A 23,719-nucleotide genomic window follows, 5' to 3' on the forward strand; every position below is an offset into this window, starting at 1 on the left:
CAGTCACGGCTTGGCTCTTTCTGCTTGGATTTTGTAATCATGTTTTCAATTTGCCCCAATTTTCTTTTTTTACTGAATACATCTTTAAATTGTTTCATTCCCCCAATACATCTGTTTAACCCCTTAAGGACACTTGACATGTGTGACATGTCATGATTCCCTTTTATTCCAGAAGTTTGGTCCTTAAGGGGTTAAAGTTGAATAAATACATGGAAAATTATATTTTTAAGAACTGAAATTATTGTAATTTCTTTCTTTTTTTTTTTATTAAGATATCACAATGTATCCATAAATCCTACATTTATGGGCTTTCTAATAAAAAAATAAATGTAAAAAAATGTTGGCAATGAAAGGGTTAACCACTTAGTATCCAGTTTTATGATTTAAGACTTTTTGTTTTTTAGAGGAAATGTGCAAACTTTGTTGGGTATCTCGATTTGAGAATATTGCGAGTTACTAGCAGGTGCAGCGAGTTGCAACTTGTTACCCGTCAAGACCCAAAACACTACAAAGCAGCATTAACATTGTCTGATCCAAGCTTTCATTTCACTGCTTCCCAATACAGAAACACAAACTTGTCATTTTTATTTGTCAGTCACTTTTGTTTTTGTGCACTATACCTCACGCTGACTCCTCCTCTTCCCAACCCACTTGCATGGGCTACTAGTTAGGGACAAAGCTCCGAAAGCTGATCAATACAAAATGATCACAAAAGGAGTAGGTTGCTTTATCAGCTGTATTCATTTAGACTGGGTAGGATAACCATTTTCGGGGCATAACCGCCTTCTACAAGGCTACATTCAAATTGCCACATTCTGTAATGGCTCTCGGCACATAGGTAAAGGGAGAAAGGGTTTGACAGCAAGCACACTAGATTTAAGGGTAAAGAACTTCATAAAATTCCTATTGTCTGTTTTGTTTCAGCTGCTTAAACTGTCATTCCGATAATCAATCTGCGGACATGGTAGGTCAGGTTAAAGGGATGCGTAAAACTGGGGAGATAAAGCATTCAAAATTCTAAAGGAAAGTTGAAAATAAATGATAGAAAATATACATACCTTTGAAGTCACTTTTATCTTACTCTTTTTAGTATATTTTAGTATTTTTAGTATTTTTTAGTATTTTTATTCTTAGTTTTTATTTTTATTCTACAGAAAATGTTGGTGATTTTTAAATACGAATCATAAAAATTATAGTGCTGTGTGTCTATATATTGTAGATCAATAACATGATTTTAGAAGAATTTTAGTGGCGTCCTCTCTTTTTTGACAGCTTTTTAGCACACGGAAGTTCCTCCCTTAAAAAAGACAATCTTGGCACCACAACAACTTCATCAACATAAATGTGTTATTGAAAAAAAGGTACGGTAATTTCATAATTTTTTTTATTCTTTATTTTGTTCGTGCAGATATGAAACATGCAATTTGCGCTGCCACAATAGCTAGAGCAGATCGATTGGCGTTCACATATGTTTACATGGCATCAGAGACATTGCACTTTTTTTGAGAGAGAAAAACAAACAGGATTACATTGTGTACTTCATAACCACCTAGAGAAGACAGTCGCTTTGCTCACCGGTTGGTAGCGTGGTTTAGAAAAGGGTAGGGGTAAAGGTCATGCTGAAACATCGCTTTATGTACTTGAGTCGAGTATAAGTGGCTTAGTGCCTGGCGCCCTTATGTCAGTGCTTGGTATGTTGAAACAAAAAAAATAAAACAGAACTAGTTTAATAAACAGCCATTACAGCAGTGCCCAATTATGTAAATGGGCATACGGTGCCGCAGCGGCCTCGATTACAGGCTTAAGCTAATACCTGGACATAGATGAGATCTCTGCCTGCTAGAACGACTCCAGGTGTGCTAGGGAGGATATAGGTTTATTTTTTATTTTTCCCCTTTTTCTTGCAGTTAAGTCGCGTTGTCTATTTAGGATAGGGTATGCCAATGTGTGTACCGGGTGAGGCGCAGTGACCCTTTAAGGGGTTGCGAAAGAACAATCTGAACTGCCGAGATTCTCCTGGGCATAGAGTGAGGAACAAGAAATGATGGACTTATACATCTGGACGATTAAAACAGGCCTGAGTAGGCAAGTCATAGATTGAATAAGGCATCGACATGTCACTGTTAGATATGCATGTGTGTCATATAATTAATTGCCCCATGGCATTTAGATTAGTTATGGATAATACAAATAACACAAATAATAGTAATTAGGCAGCAAAATCATGCAGCTCAGTATCAGTACAGAGAGGGCTGGTGGAAAAAATTAGAAAAACAAAATAAAAACGAATAAGGCCCATACTCTGTGCGCCCAGTTGGTATCAGGCTGAGTCATCCTATGCCTCTTGGCGGCTTTGAGCTGGAGACCGGCCACTCTGCTTCCCCAGTAGTCTCGTGTGCCATCTTGTAGGTTTGCTGTGAGTGCTGGAACGTGAGTGTGCGGGTGCCGTTCAGCCGTGATGTTTCCAGTCCTGACTGCAGTGGGGAGCCAATTTCATAATTTTTAAATTTCGGGGTTAGTCATTATTTTTACCATCCCACACCACTTTGTTGTTGTTTTAAGTGGTCATTTCAATGAAGTTATTATGGTGCCTGTAGTCTTCCTTTAACATTGTCTAAAGCAATAAGAAATGCTTTAGACTTGATAAAGTAACAAAGTATCAATAAAAAAAGGTATTACAGGAAACCGCACTACTTCATGATATTGCATCTACATTCCTGGACTAACACGACAACTCAAATAGCATGACTAGCACATGAGCACATGACCATACGCAGGGTCAGATTTCCCGTCCCGGGACAGTTTCCTCAATGCATCCCCCTGCTTTATGTGGACAAAATTATTAGGACACACCTCTTAATAATACATTTCAGTTGTTTCAATCAGGCCCATTGCCACAGGTGTATAAAACCAAGCACCTAGCAATGCAATTTACAAACATTTGTGAAAAAACAGCTCGTTCAAAGGATGCCATCTTTGCAATGAGTCTGTTCTTGCATTTTTTTCTCTGCTAGATATTGCACATTCAACTGTAAGTGGCATTATTGGAAAGTGGAAGCGTTTAGGAACAGCAGCAAGTCACAGAGTGCAGTCACCACATGCACATGGTGCATAAAATTCACTATGATTCCATAGCTAAAGAGTTCAAAACTTCCACTGACATTAATATCAAATACTGTGAGGCAGTAACTTAATTGAATGGGTTTTCATGGCCCAGCAGCTGCATGCAAGCCTCACATTACCGAGTACATTGTCAAGTGGTGTAAAGCACGCCACCACTGGACTCTGAAAGCAGTTGAAATCAGTTTTGTGAAGTGGTGAGTTACGCTTCTCTGTTTAGCAGTCTGATTGCCAAGTCAGGGTTTGGCAGATGCCAGGAGAACGTTACCTACCTGACTGCATTGTGCCAACTGTAAAGTTTGGTGGAGGAGCGATTATGGTATGGGGCTGTTTTCAGACGTTGGGCTTGGCCCCTTACTTCCAGTGAAGGAAAATCTTAATGCTTCAGCATAACAATACATTTTGGACAATGCGATGCTTCCAACTTTGTGGGAACAGTTTGGGGAAGGCTCTTTTTTATTCCAGCACAACTGTGCCCCAGGGCACAAAGCAAGGTCCATAAAGACATGGCTGGATGAGTTTGGTGTAGAAGAACTTGACTGGCCCACACAGAGCCCTGACTTCAACCACATCAAATAACTCTGGAATGAACTGGAATGGAGATTGTGAGACAGTTTGTCTCTTCCAACAACAGTGCCTAAACTCACAAATGCTCTACTGGACGAATGGGCAAATGTTCCCACAGAAACACTCCAAAGTCTTGTGGAAAGACTTCCCAGAGGAGTGGAAGCTGTTTAGCTGCAAAGAAGAAACCAACTACATATTAATGTCTATGTATTTAAAATGTGATGTAATAAAAGCTCCAATTGGTGTAATGGTCAGATACCCGAATACTTTTGCCCATATGGTATATATATATATTTCTCTCTCTCTCTCTCTCTCTCTCTCTCTCTCTCTCTATATATATATATATATATATATATATATATATGAATATATGAAACAAGGGGGGGGGGGGGTTGGCTGCATTCACCTGAACATGCATAAGTGGGGTGCTGCTGGGGGACAAATTATACAATACACAAGATCCAGCGCACTCACCTATCCACTAAACAGCAACTTACCTATATATATATATATATATTAGTGGTTGGAACTTAATAGTATATGTAACAGTGGAGGGGGTGAAAAGTTGGTAGTGTTATGCCAAAACAAATGTACGAGTAGGCCCACAATAAAAGAGGGCCCACAATAAAAGAGGACCCACCAAGGACAATGTAATAATAGAATAGTTGAGGGGAGCGGTGGGTGGGGTGACTTGCAACGGAAATGGCAAATGTAAGTAGGGGGATTGGGTTTATATGGAGCAAACTCCTCCCACAAATCCAGGCCTTTGGCCTTATACATATATATGGGGTATGATTGAATGGTGAACGTGACTAGTGGTGTGTGTGTGGAGAATAGGGGCTTTAGTGAAGGTGATAGTGGCAATAGTGGGTGGATAGTGGCTTAAGTGGAGGGATAGTTGTTTTGTGGACCCAGGACATACTTGAAAACGAGAGAAATCTCAATATATCTTTCCTGGTAATTTTTTTATAAATAAATAAATAGGGGCTGTAGTGGAGGGATAGGGGCTATGTTGGGGGGTATGGATTATAGGGAGGGATAGGAGCAATAGTGTGGGAATAGTGGTTGAAGTGGGATGGATAGTAGCTATAGTAAGGGAATAGTGGCTGCACTAGGGGTATAGGGGTTATAGTGGGGGACAGTGGCTATAGTGAGGGATAGAGGCTATAGTGAGGCAATAGGGATTGTAGTGGGGAAAGGGGGTTGTAGTGGGAAGGATAGTGGCTAGAGTAAGGGAATAGTGGCTGCACTAGGGGTATAAGGGTTATAGTGGGGGACAGTGGCTATAGTGAGGGATAGAGGCTATAGTGAGGCAATAGGGATTGTAGTGGGGAAAAGGGGTTGTAGTGGGAAGGATAGTGGCTAGAGTAAGGGAATAGTGGCTGCAGTAGGAGTATAGGGGTTTTAGTGGAGGGCAGTGGCTATAGTGGGGAATAGGATCTATAGTGGCTCAGTACTGCACTTTTCTCATCAGTACAATACTGTGCCAAAACTCAGTGAGGCTTAACCAAGACAGGGTTAATAAATAGATTTAAAAAAATAATAATGATTAAATATACGTCTGCCTCGTGCTGAAAAACTGTCAATAAAGACTCATGTTACAGATGGAATATAATGCTCTTTAATATACATCTATTTTACATACACTTTAACATAATACACATTTAATAATAATTGTATGTGTATATATATTGTGTGTATCACATTAATTGAGTGAAATTATTTTTTAATTTAACATTTTCATCCTTTTAAGCACACACACTTTCACTGACCCATACACACACTCATTGGCCCACACTATTTCAGACACACACATTCTCACTGACACACACTCCGATACACAGACACGGACACTCACACACAGATACACGTTTTCTCACTGACAGAAGCACACTGACATATACTCACTGACACACACCCTGATAGACACACACATTCTCAATGACACACAAACTGACATACACAAACACACTCACTGACACATACACATCAACAGACACACAAACATAAACACTGACACACACCCTGACAGACAACACTCTCACTGATTTGACACACCTACATACACATTCTTCACACACACTTACAAATTAGTGTAGTTATATAGGGTTTGTTTTTGTTTTCATTTTTATTTAAGCCCACAAAGACTCTTTACCTTTGGGAGAGCCAGTGTGGATCCTCTTCCTGGGCTCCAGTAAGGATCCTGCCCCTGGGGTCCTGTGAGGACTTGTGAAGATCTTTGGGCTCTTCTAGCACTGTTCCCTCGCATGCCATTTAGTGATGCCTTGGTGGAGTGAGGTCATATTCCGGCTCCTGTCATCACAGCGGAGCTTGCAAGGGTTAGAAGTATACAAAGATCAGCGCTCCCTTGACAACTTGCTACAGCTTCTGCATGGACACACTATATTTCAGCAGAGTAGGCACTTGCTATACGGCCAAGTGATTTGTTCCCCCATGACAGGCAAAACACAAAGGTCCCAGTTTTACTCATGGTTGTAGTGACCCCTGTAGTTTTGCCACTGCTGATGCCACTTCATGCCCCTTGTAAGAAACCAAACCATTATAGAACAGTTTAAACTCTTACCTGGGAACTGCCAGACACCATTCCCACTTCCTGTGAGCTACTGCTTAGGAGCTTGTGTTAGCTCTCCTGAGCTAAACCCTGCAGTGCAAGGCTAGTTCATTGCCTGAGTAGATTATTTTCAGCTAATGAGCTAAGCCCTTGTAGCACCAGGTTTAGGCCAGATTGAGAGCTTCCAACAGTCATTAGAAAGTAATGGAGGCAGGAAGCAAAGCGTTTAGTGGTTATGGTGCTTGGAGTCTTCCTTTGATTTTTGGGGTTTAGGAAAAAATAAATTAATACACTGTAATTTGACGTATATTAAAACATTTCCATATTGTTTGCTTTCTAGATGGTGCATTCTAGGTTCACAATAGAGTTTAAAAAATTAATTATTAAATATACAATTTGATTATATCTGTCCTTTGATTCTTTTGTTAGAGGCCCAGTTTGGCATTAGCTATCAACCATCGAAATCCTTTGAAATCTTATGCCATAGGACATGCTCCAACTGAAAAAAACTCTAAACTTGCTGCCTTAAAGAGGGTGTACTGTTCTGATAATATCTTCTTAATCTCTATATTAGCCTTTTAAATAAGCTGCAATGGATATGGTGCTTGGGGCATCCCTTTAAATATTGTTAACATTTAATCCAATATACATTAATTCAAGTTTACTTTTTTTATTACTATTTTGTTCACATTCTGATTTCTAAATGCACAGTCTTTGTCTTCCATTGGAAGTATTTAGAAAGAAAGTGAAGTTGTTTCCAGGCTTAAAAACAGTCAACGCCCAAATGTATATGTTTATTATTTATGTTGTGCAATGTGTTTGTACTGTCTTTTGTCAATCTATTGTAACTGCTCCTGTGTTTTCTTAATTTTTTGATTGTTATGGCACGTTGATCACTGACGTTTTTTGTTTTGTTTTGTTTTGTTTTTTAGCTAAGATGAAAAATCTTAGCTGGGTCTTCAAACTCTAACTCTTAAACTTCCTCTTGTCATACCTCCTTATAAAATTATTGGGGAAAAAAAACCAACCATGGAATTAAATTGAGTTTTCCAACAATTGTTTGGATATACACATGACATCGGATGCCCTTGTCTATTCTTTGTAGGAACTAATGAATTTAATAATGATAATTGATAGTGATGTTTTCTTTTTCTTATTTCATCCAATGTTTTAGATGGTCTACCAAAAACAGGTGAAGTGTGTGTTTGCGTGTGTGTTTCATGACCAGCTGACTATCTATATTGTTTACTAATGGGTCCAGAGCAGTAAGTCTCCACTAAGGAGCACTTGTATTTTAGTTTTGTCCATAAGTATATAGAGTGGCTTATCGGGGCATTGTCTATTATTGTCTTAAATCTTCATGACTCTTTTTACACAAAGAATATTCTCAGCTGTTTGAAGGTCCATTAGACTAGATTTAGTATCGACCACCATGATTCAATAGCTTTTAAATTGCCATTGTAAGAATTGGTCTAATTGCACAGCCAGATAATATTGAACTCCAAAAGACAATATATGACCTATGTTACTTTTAGACCTTCATAATATACTCTTTTGATTCATGGATGACCCAAATATAGTAGATATAATACACTGTTATATTGTGAGATCAGACTTATACAATTTATATCGAAATATACAGTTTTGAGAAGTTAGCAATATCTTACAGAAAATAAAATAACTTGAAAAACCAGGAAACAATCTGGTACTTGTATAATGTCTACCAAATCTGAATGCAGAAATTGAAACACCAATTGCAAATATTTCTGTTCACAATTTTTGAAAGTGTTTTCTAGTTTCATCATGATTGAATGTTGAACTATACCCGTTGCAGAATTGCAAAATTTAAGCTACAGCATCTGATTTGAAAAAAAAAATCTTTCAGGTAAATGCACATTATAACTTTTTAGTTTTAATATGATAATATTACAATTAGGTATGCAATAGATTTTCTATAATTCAGAGTTCTTTAGTTCAGAGTTCAGAGAGCATCGTGTCAACCCACTTGAGAGTATCTAAGGCATAAAATTTGTCATAAAAGAAATATTAACACTGGTCCTTTTTTGTATATTGGCTGTAAGTATTTTGATTGCTTGAATTTACTTCTCTGACTTGTTATCGACCCTGATTTTAAGAAGATTTCAAGATTTGAATAGAAACACTTAACTGAATAGTAATGTATTTAAAACGAGTCCATAATGGAGAGAGTTTAACCGACAATTCATCAGGTCTATTATTGAGGTTAACACACGCAACAAAAGGGAGTCAGGGTTTCTTGGGGAACGTGCCAATTTTTAGATCTTGCGGACAGAAGAAATTTTCAAACCAAGTACACATTCCTCTGTATTTCCATTCAACAAAGCTATTTCCGAATGCTTGTGTCTGCCCCATGATAATGAGTTTAGAAAATTAAGAGTCAAGACAGTATCTATATGTCAATCACATGTTTGAATGTAAAAGTCTGCCAATTGTTCAAGGTGAAGGCCGACGCGATTAACCTTTCACATTATAAACATGCGCCAGTGTTCCAATACACAATGTAAGGAGACGTCCTGTCCAAACTGGGCAAGGACAGAATTGCTTATTTACATGAGAGTGGATGGTTTCTACTCCCAGCTACACTAGGTTAGAAAGAGGTTGGTTGTAGGAGAAGAATCAGAATTTCCTTTTCAGCATCTTAACTAGATTTTAATCATTAATGCACGTTTTGGTGTAAAGCAATTATGCTTTCAGAATAAATGTAAAGTAATTTCTATTTTGCATAATGTAGATTGTTTTACTATATTACATTGCAATACAAAAATAATTGACAACTTGTTAAAAGCTATTACAATGATAACTTGGACACACTGCTTACTAAGTGCAAAGTTTTAGATACCTAGAACATCAGGTTGGTATACTTGATGGATCTCCAGCAGGACTGGACCCTATCTAACTTGGACAGCTAAGGACATGTTTAATTTAATTGCTGAAAAAAGTTTAAAGCAGGAATTTCAAACTCTGTTGAGGGGCAGAGAATCATGGGTGATGTTGTTCAGAATTATCTGGGGAGCACAGTTTAAGATGCCTAATTTCAAGATTTCCTAATATCTTCCTGATACATATTGCCTTCATATGATTTGGAACTCCTAGGTATATGGGCCTGACGCTCCTGTCCTGAAGACTCTCACAATGGGTGTGCAGTTCGATAGGGGACTTTGTTATAACTCTGCGAGTAATATCAAGTCTCCTTGATCAGTCTACATCTAAGCGCCCAAGGGTACGAGGATCATTTTGTACCCTGCATTTGGATCAATGGAATTTGAATAATTTTTATTAATTCCTTATTGCAATATGGGAATGTTATAATACGCAATGTTCACACAATGTATATCTAAAAATGCATTAACATTTCATATTAAATATAAATTAAACATATTGATTTTGGTACAATTAATATTATATAATATTACCTAGTCTCCACTCCTTCAAAAAATCATTAAAAACCCACTTCTTCATTAAAGCGTACCAATTAAACTGTTAATAGCTCCCAACTGATTCCTCTTTTTCAACTCTCATTAGTCTAATACTATCCTTAACTTTTGTGTCACTTTACCCCACTCCCTCTAGCATGTAAGCTCATTGAGCAGGACCCTCAACCCCTCTGTTCCTGTGTGTCCAACTTGTCTGGTTACAACATGTCTATTTGTCCACCCACTGTAAAGTGCTGCTGAATTTGTTGGTGCTATATAAATAAGAACATAATAATAATAATAATAATAATAATAATAATAAAAATAATACTACATAGCCTAAAGAATTGCTCAGCTTCTATGGAAATTGTGCTTTAACTTATTAACAAGATAGTGGTAAATGTTTTAAAGAAACCTTGATTTTGGTTGGACTTTGTATTAATATAAAGAAAGGAATTTAAAAAGTCGGAGTAATTGAATTCTAAGTTCTATCAATTTAACAAGCATGATGTGCAAATCTGCCCATTCACATATACCCGACTATTTTAAATTCAAACTAACAATAGGGGAGAAGAAGGAAAATATAGAAAAAATATGTTGCAACCCTGTGAGTACGAAATAAATGTGGACCTGTTTATTCCTCAAATGCAAATAGCTGCAGAAATCTGCTGAACTCTGACAAATACTGCAAAATTTGAGGGAATGGTGAATAATTTGAACTTAAACAATATAAAACTACAAATCAGGAGGGTTTTAATGCATATGATATACAAGAATAAAGCTTTTAATTAGTGCAGCACATCATACACATATGCAATAGAAAAACCTGAATTCATATTATGTTCAAAAATACAATAGAAAAACCTGAGTTTATATATTGTACAAAATCAAAGCCATAATCCATATCATGTACATTAATAAAAAAAACAGTTCATATATCCTGAATCCTGACCACATCGAAAGTCGATACTATGTAAATATTATTAGGTACCTACTACCACAGGCTATACAACGTTTAATGTTTTTTTGCTATGGGTTAACTTTCCTAGGTAGTTACAAAGCCTCTAAAAGAAGAAATCTTTTTTTAAAAATGTATTTAAAAAAATAAAAAAATTGCAAAATGAAAAATAAAATAAAAAAATAAGTATACTACAAATTTGCAGCCTTGGAAAAACAGTAAAAGTGTACAAATAATTTTTTGAGCATTAATTTGGAGTGCATCACTAATTTGACTCCGTATATATATTTTGAGGTTGTTTATAGGTGGGTAACCTCGATATCTGCACCCATTTACACGTCTGAGGGCCAACATACGTTTATATTTTTTAAAAACTACAAATAGTGTAATGTGAAAAAAATAAAAATAAAGACATAGTTTATAAGCATTTAGAGGAACTCCTAGTGGGTTGTTGTATAAGATGTGCCCTGATATCAGTCTACATAATAGCCTCTCAAGCTAAAAGCTAAAAGTACAGCTTTTGATATGGGGGCCAACATTGATAGTCCAAGTACATCAGACTAGGCAGACTCCTGCATATCTCTTCTCTTGTCTTTCAATGTTGTGGCTGATCAGTGTATGCTATAAGGGTGCATGTGAACGTAATTATTTGATTTGGGGTAAGAGTGTGTTTGGAGTACATGGTGTGTTTTAGACATGTGCAATTTGTTTAGTTCCGAATGTGCATTCAGAAGAATTTCGTGCAATTCAGACATTCAGATGCTTACGAATGTCCAATTTTGAATTACAGAATTGCTGAAGTGCCAAATTTCCGAAGTGCCGAACTGAAGTGAATTGCCGAAGTTCTGAAGTGGTTAGGGTCTAGGGTTAGGGGTTAGGGTTGGGGTTAGGGTTAGGGTCAGAATCACCAAAGTGTCGAACCGAATGCCATTGGTCCGAATTGCTGAAGCATACAAATTCTTTTACTTACCCGAATTTCCGAACCGAACCAAATTTGTTTGCCCATGCACATCCCTAGTGTGTTTAATTATAAAGAGTTAAAATTAGATTAACATAAGGAGATTTTTTTTTTCCAGGTTTAAGCTTTGAGTGCTTAACCCCTTGTGACATGTCATGATTCCCTTTTATTCCAGAAGTTTGGTCCTTAAGGGGGAACATTATAGTGTTGAAAATACAAACCTGTTTTCCTAATGCTATAGTCTCCCTGTCCCTAGTCTGAAATACCAAATTCCAGTACAAGGCTCCCTTGGCTATTCTCCTCTTCCGTAATGGTTCAATCCAATTTTTCTCATAGAGGGGCCTTATTGGGGACTGTGCACGAACACTGTGCAAACATTTAAATTCCCCATAGGAAAGCATTGAGTCAATGCTATTGTATAGGGTGTTGTGCATCATGTGACTGTGTTTTACTCGGTAGGTGCCGCAGAATCACGTGGAACATGACAAGGGAAATGTGGAAGCTTTATGGGTATAAATCTGCTTGGAGCCAAAGAAGGGAAATCAATTCTTGTTTGGAATATGTTTTAAAACATCTATTAATGAGGAAGAACAGATGTTAAAGCAAAGTTGGAAAGCTGCACATCTGGGTAACACTTTAATTAATGGAAGTTTACAAGGGGAATTAGGTTTTTGAACCTATTAAATGACACCTTTGTGTCACAACTGGTACAAGCACCAACTAGAAAGGATACTTGTCTGGATCTGGTTATAACAAACAATGTTGATCTTTTGACAAACATTCAAGTAAGGGAGCACTTTGGAAATAGTGATCTCAATATGGTGTCTTTTGAAATGTACACAAAAACTCTAATGCACACAAGGTATACTAAAACATATAATTTTAAAAAGGCACATTTCAATAAGATAAAAGCACCTTACAACTCATTGGCTCACATTAAAGGACCACTATAGTGCCAGGAAACCATACTCTTTTTCCTGGAACTATAGGGTCTCGAGGTCCCCCCCACCCTTAGGGTTCCCCTCCTGCCGGGCTCTAGGGTGAGGAAGGGGTTAAACACATACCTTTTTACTCCACCGCTGGGCTCCCTCAGCAGTGGGGACACTCCGCCTCCTTTCCCCATCATCAGCTGAATGCTCATGCGCGACACCCAGACCACTTCATTAAGCTGAAGTGGTCTGGGTGCCTATAGTGGTCCTTTAACTCTTTAGTGAAAAAAAACACCAAGGATAAATGTAATATCTTCACACAAATACTACAAATGCACATTTCTCAGTATGTAACACTGGGTAATAAATATAAAAGAAACACATTGAAACCAATGTACCTAAGTGGGAAGGTAAACCAAAAAAATTTTAAATGAGAAAAGGGCATTTAAAGCATTTATATCTGACAAATTAGGGGCATCCTATATAAGATATAAGATAGCCAATAAGGCATGCATAAGGCGATTAGATGTACTAAACTAGAAAATTAGAAAGTGGTAGCCATGGAGAGGAAAACCAATCCTCCCAAAATCCTCACGTAAATTCTAAAAGAAAAATGAAAAAATTGAAACTCTAAGTACACTGAAATCAGAGATTGGTTTGTTAGTAAATGAAGATCAGGAAAAGGCAGAAAGTTTAAATAACGAGTTTTCCTCAGTGTATATTTAGGGAGGAACCTATGACAAAACATTTGCAATTTGTTACTGCAAAAAAACTTGCCAAAAAATTGTGTTTGGATGACTCAAGACAAGGTGCTGAAGCAACTAAAGAAAGTTAATGTAAACAAAGCTCCAGGACCAGATAGTATTCACCCATGAGTACTTAACCCCTTAAGGACAGCGGGCGTGCTATGCCATCCTTGGGGAGCCGGTTCTAAAAGCCGGTGGGCGGCATAGCAGGTCTATTCACTTACCTGCTCGCTGGCGATCCCACGATCGTGATGGGGGAACTTACCTGACATCCCAGGGAGTCCCCCTGCTGCCAATCCAGCCCTCCTGGGCCATGTGATCGGGTGGGCCTTTCGAGGACCTCACGATCACATGGACGGAATAGCCATCCAAAGCAGTGCCAGCAGGGGGAGTGCCTGGAAAGACAGGTAGTCCCCCTGCTGCCTGAAATAAAGTTAAAAAAAGTTTTAAAACTGTTTAAAAATAAATAATATATACTTATATCATATATGTTTATGTACTGTTTTACTCGGGAGACTTCGCTGAACACAAATATTAATGTTTCAAAACAGTAAAATGTATTACAACGATGATATCAGTGAAACACTTATGCATTTTTCAAACACAAACAGCACTTACACTGACGATATAATTGTTGTGATACGTTTTATGGTTTTGAAACACTAATATTTGTGTTCAGCGAGGTCTCCTGAGTATAACAGTACCCCTAATGTACAAGTTGTATGGTGTTTTCAAAAGTTACAGAGTTAAATATAAGGCTAGTGTTTCATTTTTTTCATATTCATCCAGTCTTTTTAGTAGCCACTTAGTCACAAACACTGGTGAATTTCAATGTGAAAAAACTGAAAAATGTAACATGCTATATTTGACCCTGTAACTTCCCAAAACACCTTCAAACCTGTACATAGAAGGTACTGTTTTACATGGGAGACATCGCTGAATACAAATTTGTGTCTTTTATTGCAGTAAAAGCAAACAGCATTATGACATTCACAGTTAAATGTCATGCAGAACTAAAAAAATAAAATGTCTTAATTTCTCTTTTTTATATTTTATGCATATTAAATTATTTTTCATAGCTAAATATGTAATGCTAAATGAAAGCCCTATTTCTCCTGAATAAAATTATATATAATAAGTGTAACGGACCGTTTCACTTACAAGAGGATAAAATCCGTTTAGGCGATAATCCCCTTTTTGAGAGACAGGCACAGCTACTGCAGAACACCAAACTCCCGAACTGGATACAAGATAACACTCCGAACTGGAACAGCTGAACAAGAAAAGCATACAATCCGCTTACACTCCTGGCAGTCAGCTTACAATCCAATTCCCCCCAAGAACGAGACGACATTTCATTTTGAGGGTTAAACAGGAACTCAGGACTGGCTCATCCAGCCTGGCTTTTATTTCCAACTCACACATACAGGCCACACCCAGGGGGAGGCATAAAAGAACCAATGACATAGATGTTACCTCCCACACATCCCCTCCCCTTAGTGTGACACATAATCCCATTATGCATACAGTTTAAAATATACTTTTACACAACTTTCCTAACTCTAAAACCATACATCACATTCACATAAAAATACATATCCACAATCAATCCATTCAGGGGAACAACATATTAAAAAATGGCATGGATCAGACCAGGGGTTCAAAAGTTAGTAAAGTATCTTTTAAAACCCCTAGCTTCCCAGCTCAGACTGTTTTTTACAGAGCCTTCTCTGTGCTGGAGAAGTAATCTAATTATCTCCAGCACAGAGACAGACTCCATTAACCACATGGTTATAGAAAGACATAAAACACTTTAAAATACAGAAAGTTACTTTTTAACCATAACACACAGACATTTCACATATCCCGAGATAGCTGGGATCTGAGCGCACAAAACTACCGAATAGTGCGCAGATCCTATTCACACAGTACAATTGCCATGGAGCTAAAGTCTTTCCCATAGTCTTTCATTATATGAATAGGCTCCATGGTATAGCTATCTGGGGTATCACATTCCCATAAAGTCTGGTCCATAGTCCAAAGGCAGCAGGCGGGCAACCAGGCTTCTCCAGTTCACAGTGGCGAAGTTGGTTTCGCCACAATTCTCCCCTTTACCAATTAGACTAACAGGGTACCTGACCTCCTGCCAGTCAGTGCCCTGGTTAGTCCAGCAACCCACCCACAAAACAGAAACAGCAGAGCAGCCCACCCACAATAAACAGTTACTACACCTGGGTGAGGGAGAATTTTGTCCAAGTTCAGGTGCCTCACCACGGCTGTGTGGGGGACTGGTAGGCTGCCTTGGTGGGTTGCTGAGGGGGCAGAGACCAGCGGTACTCTGTCCTGTTGCCAGCACTACCACGGGAGTAGTCTGGTTGGAGCCTGGTTGCTGGAGACCGACTGTCTCCCCTTTGGATATATCGCTCTGTGGCTGGGGGACAGGACCGACCGTCCCTACCCCTGGTGCTGTAAGTGCAGAGACTACGGTCCCATCTGCACAGATGTGGGGCTTAACATCTCCCCTTGGTGGGTTAGGCTGCCGCTGGAGAGAGGGTGTAACAAGCTCCTCTCTCTGGACGGTAAACTGCCGCTGGGGAGAGGGGTTAGCAGGCTCCTCTCCCTGCCACTCTCTCTGCTGGTGGAAAGGGAGACCAGCTGTCTCCCCTTTCATTCTCTTGTCCTGCTGCTGGGGTGCGAGACTGACTGTCTCTGCTCCCTGGGTTACACACTGCCGCTGGGGAGGACGGACGACACCATCAGCTCCCTGGGGTACACACTGCCGCTGGGGAGGAAGGACGATACCTTCTGCTCCCTGGGACACACACTGCCGCTGGGGAGGGAGGACGCTGCTCTCCGCTCCCTTCAGTTCACACTGCCTTCTTGGCATATCACTTTGCTGCTGGGGGGCAGGAACAACTACCTCTGCCCCCTGTAACTCAGCCTGACGCTGGGGAGGATGGATGACACCATCAGCTCCCTGGGGTACACACTGCCGCTGGGGAGGAAGGACTGCACCTTCTGCTCCCTGGGACACATACTGCCGCTGGGGAGGATGGACGACACCATCAGCTCCCGGGGGTACACACTGCCGCTGGGGAGGGAGGACGCTGCTCTCCGCTCCCTTCACTTCACACTGCCTTCTTGGCATATCACTTTGCTGCTGGGGGGCAGGAACAACTTCCTATGCCCCCTGTAACTCAGCCTGCCGCTGGGGAGGATGGACGACACCATCAGCTCCCTGGGGTACACACTGCCGCTGGGGAGGAAGGACTGCACCTTCTGCTCCCTGGGACACACACTGCCGCTGGGGAGGACGGACGACACCATCAGCTCCCTGGGGTACACACTGCCGCTGGGGAGGAAGGACGGCACCTTCTGCTCCCTGGGCTACACACTGCCGCAGGGGAGGATGGACGACACCATCAGCTCCCTGGGTTACACACTGCCGCTGGGGAGGATGGACGACACCATCAGCTCCCTGGGGTACACACTGCCGCTGGGGAGGAAGGACTGCACCTTCTGCTCCCTGGGACACACACTGCCGCTGGGGATCTGGGCCGACTGCCCAGCATCCCTGTAGGGCTGGTAGAGAGACCTCGGTCCCATCTCCACCTGCCTGCTGGGGGCCTTTCCAGTACCATTCCATGCAGTCCTCTACTTTGGGTTTCTCTGGTTTGTGTTGGAGGAGGATATCGGCTACCTCATCTCCTTGACCATGTCTCACCATTAACAGGATGAACTCGTACTCAAGATCACGTGACCTCTGGTTCTCTTGAAGCAGTTGCTGCACAGCTGCATCAACAATCTCCTTCCGGGGATTCGGGCCATATTTGGCTATTCTTCTCAGTACCTCAGTATCAAAATCTACGCCTTCATATCGATAGAACATGACTGCTGGTGGTGACGCTGTACGGGTACTGGCGTTGCCCTCACTTTGTAAATCCAGGGGATGGTGTTACCTGTAGCTGTCTATCTGGTTGTAGGAACGATCCCGCCGCTTGCCACCAATTGTAATGGACCGTTTCACTTACAAGAGGATAAAATCCGTTTAGGCGATAATCCCCTTTTTGAGAGACAGGCACAGCTACTGCAGAACACCAAACTCCCGAACTGGATACAAGATAACACTCCGAACTGGAACAGCTGAACAAGAAAAGCATACAATCCGCTTACACTCCTGGCAGTCAGCTTACAATCCAATTCCCCCCAAGAACGAGACGACACTTCATTTTGAGGGTTAAACAGGAACTCAGGACTGGCTTATCCAGCCTGGCTTTTATTTCCAACTCACACATACAGGCCACACCCAGGGGGAGGCATAAAAGAACCAATGACATAGATGTTACCTCCCACACATCCCCTCCCCTTAGTGTGACACATAATCCCATTATGCATACAGTTTAAAATATACTTTTACACAACTTTCCTAACTCTAAAACCATACATCACATTCACATAAAAATACATATCCACAATCAATCCATTCAGGGGAACAACATATTAAAAAATGGCATGGATCAGACCAGGGGTTCAAAAGTTAGTAAAGTATCTTTTAAAACCCCTAGCTTCCCAGCTCAGACTGTTTTTTACAGAGCCTTCTCTGTGCTGGAGAAGTAATCTAATTATCTCCAGCACAGAGACAGACTCCATTAACCACATGGTTACAGAAAGACATAAAACACTTTAAAATACAGAAAGTTACTTTTTAACCATAACACACAGACATTTCACATATCCCCAGATAGCTGGGATCTGAGCGCACAAAACTACCGAATAGCGCGCAGATCCTATTCCCACAGTACAATTGCCATGGAGCTAAAGTCTTTCCCATAGTCTTTCATTATATGAATAGGCTCCATGGTATAGCTATCTGGGGTATCACATTCCCATAAAGTCTGGTCCATAGTCCAAAGGCAGCAGGCGGGCAACCAGGCTTCTCCAGTTGGTCTCGAAGTTGGTTTCGCCACAATAAGTGTGCGTGCACTTAATATGAAAGAGGTGAATTACAGTTGATCGGACATATAGTCAAATTCCAAGTTTTGTTTATGTTATATTTTGATCAAAACGTGTACATTTGGATCAGTCCTTAAGGGGTTAAGGTGCTAAGTGTGGAAATTAATGAAGCTCTGTTTTTAATCTTTCAGGATGCTATTCTTGGGATAAAAATATAATTTTGCCTCTTTATATAAATCAATGGTAAGAACTTAAATATCCTTTGCAAATTCAGGCACCTGTTTTAAAGAAGGATATTATGGCACTAGAAAAAGTCTAGATGCAGGCCTAAAGACTTAGTAAAAGGAAAAGAACATTTTTGTTATGAAAAATGGTTAGCAAATGTAAAACTGTTTAGTTTAGAAAAATAGCGCCTCAGAGGGGATATGTCTGGAAATCTATTCATAAACAGGACTATACATAGGAAATGACGTCACGCATTTAAACTGGAAGAAAGGAGATTTAGTTTAAGGCAAAGGAAAGGATTTTTAACAGTAAGAACTAAAAGGATGTTTTGCCTGAAGAAGTGGTTTTATCAGAGTCTATACAGATGTTTAAACAGCAACTGGATGAATACTTGCAAAAACATAATATACAGGGATATAATTTTCAATATGTGGGGTAACAGCTTATTGATCCAAGGAGAGATCTACCATTCGGGGTTGAGAAGGAACTTTTTCCTAGTTTCTTGCAAAATTGGAAAGCACTTTAAACTGTGTTTTTTGCCTTCTCTTCAACAGCAAAAACAGATGCGAGAAAGGCTGAACTTGTTAGACACATGTCTCTTTTCAGCTTTTGCATATACCTATGTAAAGGGAAGTTCTGGGTACCATAACAACTGCGGATTACCTTTAGAGTTTAAACCATTAACGGACGCCATTCTAAGCCAATCAATAGATCCCATTAATATAATGGTTTGAAAATATGTATATTTCTCAAGACATTTTGTGAATGTGGAGCTACTAAAAGGCCAAGCCTCAGACCAAGGTGGAAGGAGTGGTGCCAGCACTGGATTCAACACTTTGGAAATATTCCATTTGTTAATAGTTTCACCCCTAAAGGTAAGCTGGCACCAAACAACTTAATTCTGATGTAGGTGTCTTCAGGTACCTGGAGAGGTTCTTTAATCTTTAGCTATAAGATAATTGTCTATTTTTTAATAATTGTTGTATGTTGGGTTTGGCAAAATGAAAATGTAATTAATTACCTTCATTGTCTGGATAATTTCAGATATTTTATCAACTCTGTAGATGTTTCCTAATTGTCAATTTTCTGGAATATCTGAGTGAAGGGCAGTATAAAATAATATGTTATGATAACATGTTAATATTCCAAAAACCAAATATAGTCATCTACGCAAGTGTCTTAACCTTCATTTTACCTATTGAGCAAAATTAATTAATTCTATTATTGTCTTTCAAACAAACCACTTCAGAAGGACAAAAGGTAGGTTAATGCATACACAAAGAGTGTGCAGTAGTTCCACTTTAAACAATTATCTACCTACTAGGTAGGCAAGCAGCAGCTGCTATGTAATTGCTTTATCCTATCCTATTTATGACCTCAACCCTGACCTCGTTACCTCGATAATGGGGCATTTCCATTCTAACCACTCCTTTGTTTCTTCTTGAGTCTTCGAGTATTTGATCAACTTAAAATAAAAATTCTTACCAAACAAGGACTGAAATATACTGGTTGTTTAGAGTGTTAATGTTTCTTACGTATTCATTTCTCATTAAACCAGTTAAATAGCTAGGAATTGTTCTGACGACCTCCGCCCTGACCTACAGATACCCCGTTAATAGGACATTTCCATTCTAACCACTCCCTTGCTTTGTCTTGAGCCTTATAGCATTTGATCAACTTCACATAAAAATTCTTACTGAATAAGGAGTGAACTACACTGTTTAGAGTGTTAATGTTTCTTCAGTATTCTTTTCTTACTTAACCAGTTACAATTAGCTAAGAAATGTTCTGATGAAAGACAGCATTCTTTCAGTTTTTGTGGCTAATTTGCTAAGGATATTATTGTTGTTATTATTACTATATTTTGTTTGATTATGTGTCTCTGTTGCCACTGTTCCAATCCAAAACAAACAAACAAACAAACACACCAACAAACAAAAAACCCTAATGCTCAGATTTAGGCAATAGCCAATACTTCCTTGTTTGGCCCCCTTGCTTGTCAACTCAAATTACTAATTAGAGTTCTCTTCTTCCTTTATCAACACTCCTTTAGGACACAACATACGGTTACCATGATGTGGTTTGGGTTTCTCACCTCTACATATACATTAAAGGGTTTACTGCAAAATGAAAGGGCAGTACTATAAAATTTATTGTGCAGAGAATAAAGACATTAAAAATAAAAGAGAGTCCCCAAGAATTCTGAACCAGGCAGCCAGAATTCTATCCAAGCTATCGATTGCATGCATACAACTTTTTTTTTCTGTATAATGTAATTGCAGTTGCCTGCCTGCCAGCTTCTGTGTCAGGCTCACAGTGGATACTGTGACCACTTGCCCAGTGCCACCACTCACATCTGGTGTCACAATTGCTTGCATGTAAAAACAAAAAATTATTTTTCACTGTAATAGATTGAATAGCAGTTAGTTGTCTGCAAGCGTCTGGGTGTCAGGCCTTCAGCGTGTACTTTGCCACTCATATCTGGTGTCACGATAGCGTGCCTTTAAAAAGAAAAACAGTTTTTCACTGTAAGCTAATAGCAGTCAGTGTCCTTCAAGCGGGTGTGTCAGGCCTTCAGCATGTACTCTGCCAACCTCTGCCAGTCCACTTTGCCACTCATATCTGGTGTCACAATAGCGTGCCTTTAAAAAGAAAAAAAGTTTTTCACTGTAAGCTAATAGCAGTCAGTGTCCTTCAAGCGGGTGTCAGGCCTTCAGCTTGTACTCTGCCAACCTCTGCCAGTGTACTTTGCTACTCATATCTGGTGTCACAATAGCGTGCCTTTAAAAAGAAAAAAGTTTTTCACTGTAAGCTAATAGCAGTCAGTGTCCTTCAAGCGGGTGTCAGGCCTTCAGCATGTACTCTGCCAACCTCTGCCAGTGTACTTTGCCACTCATATCTGGTGTCACAATAGCGTGCCTTTAAAAAGAAAAAAAGTTTTTCACTGTAAGCTAATAGCAGTCAGTGTTCTTCAAGTGGGTGTCAGGCCTTCAGCTTGTACTCTGCCAACCTCTGCCAGTGTACTTTGCCACTCATATCTGGTGTCACAAAGCGTGCCTTTAAAAAGAAAAAAGTTTTTCACTGTAAGCTAATAGCAGTCAGTGTCCTTCAAGCGGGTGTCAGGCCTTCAGCGTGTACTCTGCCAACCTCTGCCAGTGTACTTTGCCACACATATCTGGTGTCACAATAGCGTGCCTTTAAAAAGAAAAAAAGTTTTTCACTGTAAGCTAATAGCAGTCAGTGTCCTACAAGCGGGTGTCAGGCCTTCAGCGTTTACTCTGCCAACCTCTGCCAGTCCACTTTGCCACTCATATCTAGTGTCACAATAGCGTGCCTTTAAAAAGAAAAAAAAGTTTTTCACTGAAAGCTAATAGCAGTCAGTGTCCTTCAAGCGGTGTCAGGCCTTCAGCGTGTACTCTGCCAACCTCTGCCAGTGTACTTTGCCACTCATATCTGGTGTCACAATAGCGTGCCTTTTAAAAAAAAAAAATTCACTGTAAGCTAATAGCAGTCAGTGTCCTTCAAGCGGTGTCAGCCCTTCAGCGTGTACTCTGCCAACCTCTGCCAGTGTACTTTGCCACTCATATCTGGTGTCACAATAGCGTGCCTTTAACCCCTTAAAGACCAAACTTCCAGAATAAAAGGGAATCATGACATGTCACACATGTCATGTGTCCTTAAGAGGTTAAAAAAAAAAGTTTTTCACTGTAAGCCTATAGCAGTCAGTGTCCTTCAAGCAGGGAGTGTCAGGCCTTCAGCGCGTACTCTGCCAACCTCTGCAAGTGCACATTGCCACTCATATCTGGTGTCACAATAGCGTGCATTTAAAGCCAAAAAAGATTTTTCACTGTTATAGATTGAATAGCAGTTAGTTGTCTTCAAGCGGGTGTGTCAGGCCTTCAGCGTGTACTCTGCCAACCTCTGCCAGAGTACTTTGCCACTCATATCTGGTGTCACAATAGCGTGCCTTTTAAAAAAAATGTTTTTCACTGCAAGCTAATAGCAGTCAGTGTCCTTCAAGCGGGTGTGTCAGGCCTTCAGCGTGTACTCTGCCAACCTCTGCAAGTGCACATTGCAACACATATCTGGTGTCACAATAGCATGCATTTAAAAAGAAAAAAAGTTTTTCACTGTAAGCTAATAGCAGTCAGTGTCCTTCAAGCGGTGTCAGGCCTTCAGCATGTACTCTGCCAACCTCTGCTAGTGTACTTTGCCACTCATATCTGGTGTCACAATAGCGTGCCTTTAAAAAAAAAAAGTTTTTCACTGCAAGCTAATAGCAGTCAGTGTCCTTCAAGCGGGTGTGTCAGGCCTTCAGCGTGTACTCTGCCAACCTCTGCAAGTGCACATTGCCACTTATACCTGGTGTCACTATAGCGTGCATTTAAAACCAACAAACTTTTTTCACTGTTATAGATTGAATGTCAGTTACTTGTCTTCAAGCGGGTGTCAGGCCTACAGCGTGTACTCTGCCAACCTCTGCCAGTGCACATTGCCACTCATATCTCGTATCACTGTAGCTTGCACGCATAGTACCACTAATCAAAAAAAAAAAATAACAGGCAGAGGCAGGCCACCCCGCAGGGGCCGTCGTGGTCATGGTGCTGTAATTCCCTTTTGCCCTAGAATAATGCCCAATTTTCAGAGGCCACGTACCCTGAACTTGAAAAGTTCTGAGGACATAGTTGACTGGCTAACACAGGACACCCAATCTTCTACAGCTTCCGCTCGGAACCTTGACGCACCATCCTCCTCCAGCTTGGCTTCGGGCACCTCTCAAGATACCACTCACCCGCCTGCCGCCACCACCAACACTAGCCCCACAGCCGCTTCACTTTATCTGTCAGAGGAGTTATTTACACATCCGTTTGAAGAAATGAGTGATGCGCAACCATTATTGCCAGAGGATGTAGATAACAGGGATATGTCTCAGTCAGGCAGCATTACACACATGGATGTACGGTGTGATGATGATGTTGTACCCGCTGCTGCTTCCTTTGCTGAGTTGTCAGATACAAGTGAAGCGGTTGATGATGACGATGCGTCCATGGATGTCACGTGGGTGCCCGCTCGGCAAGAAGAAGAACAGGGCGAAAGTTCAGATGGGGAGACAGAGAGGAGGAGGAGACTAGTTGGAAGCAGGGGTAGGTCGTCGCAAGGAGCTAGTGGCACAGTCAGACAGCATGCATCGGCACCCGGGGTCAGCCCGACAGCACGCCAATCAACGCATGCTGTGTCC

The sequence above is a fragment of the Pelobates fuscus genome, chromosome 1 (assembly GCF_036172605.1).
Source record: "Pelobates fuscus isolate aPelFus1 chromosome 1, aPelFus1.pri, whole genome shotgun sequence".
Lineage (NCBI taxonomy): Eukaryota > Metazoa > Chordata > Amphibia > Anura > Pelobatidae > Pelobates > Pelobates fuscus.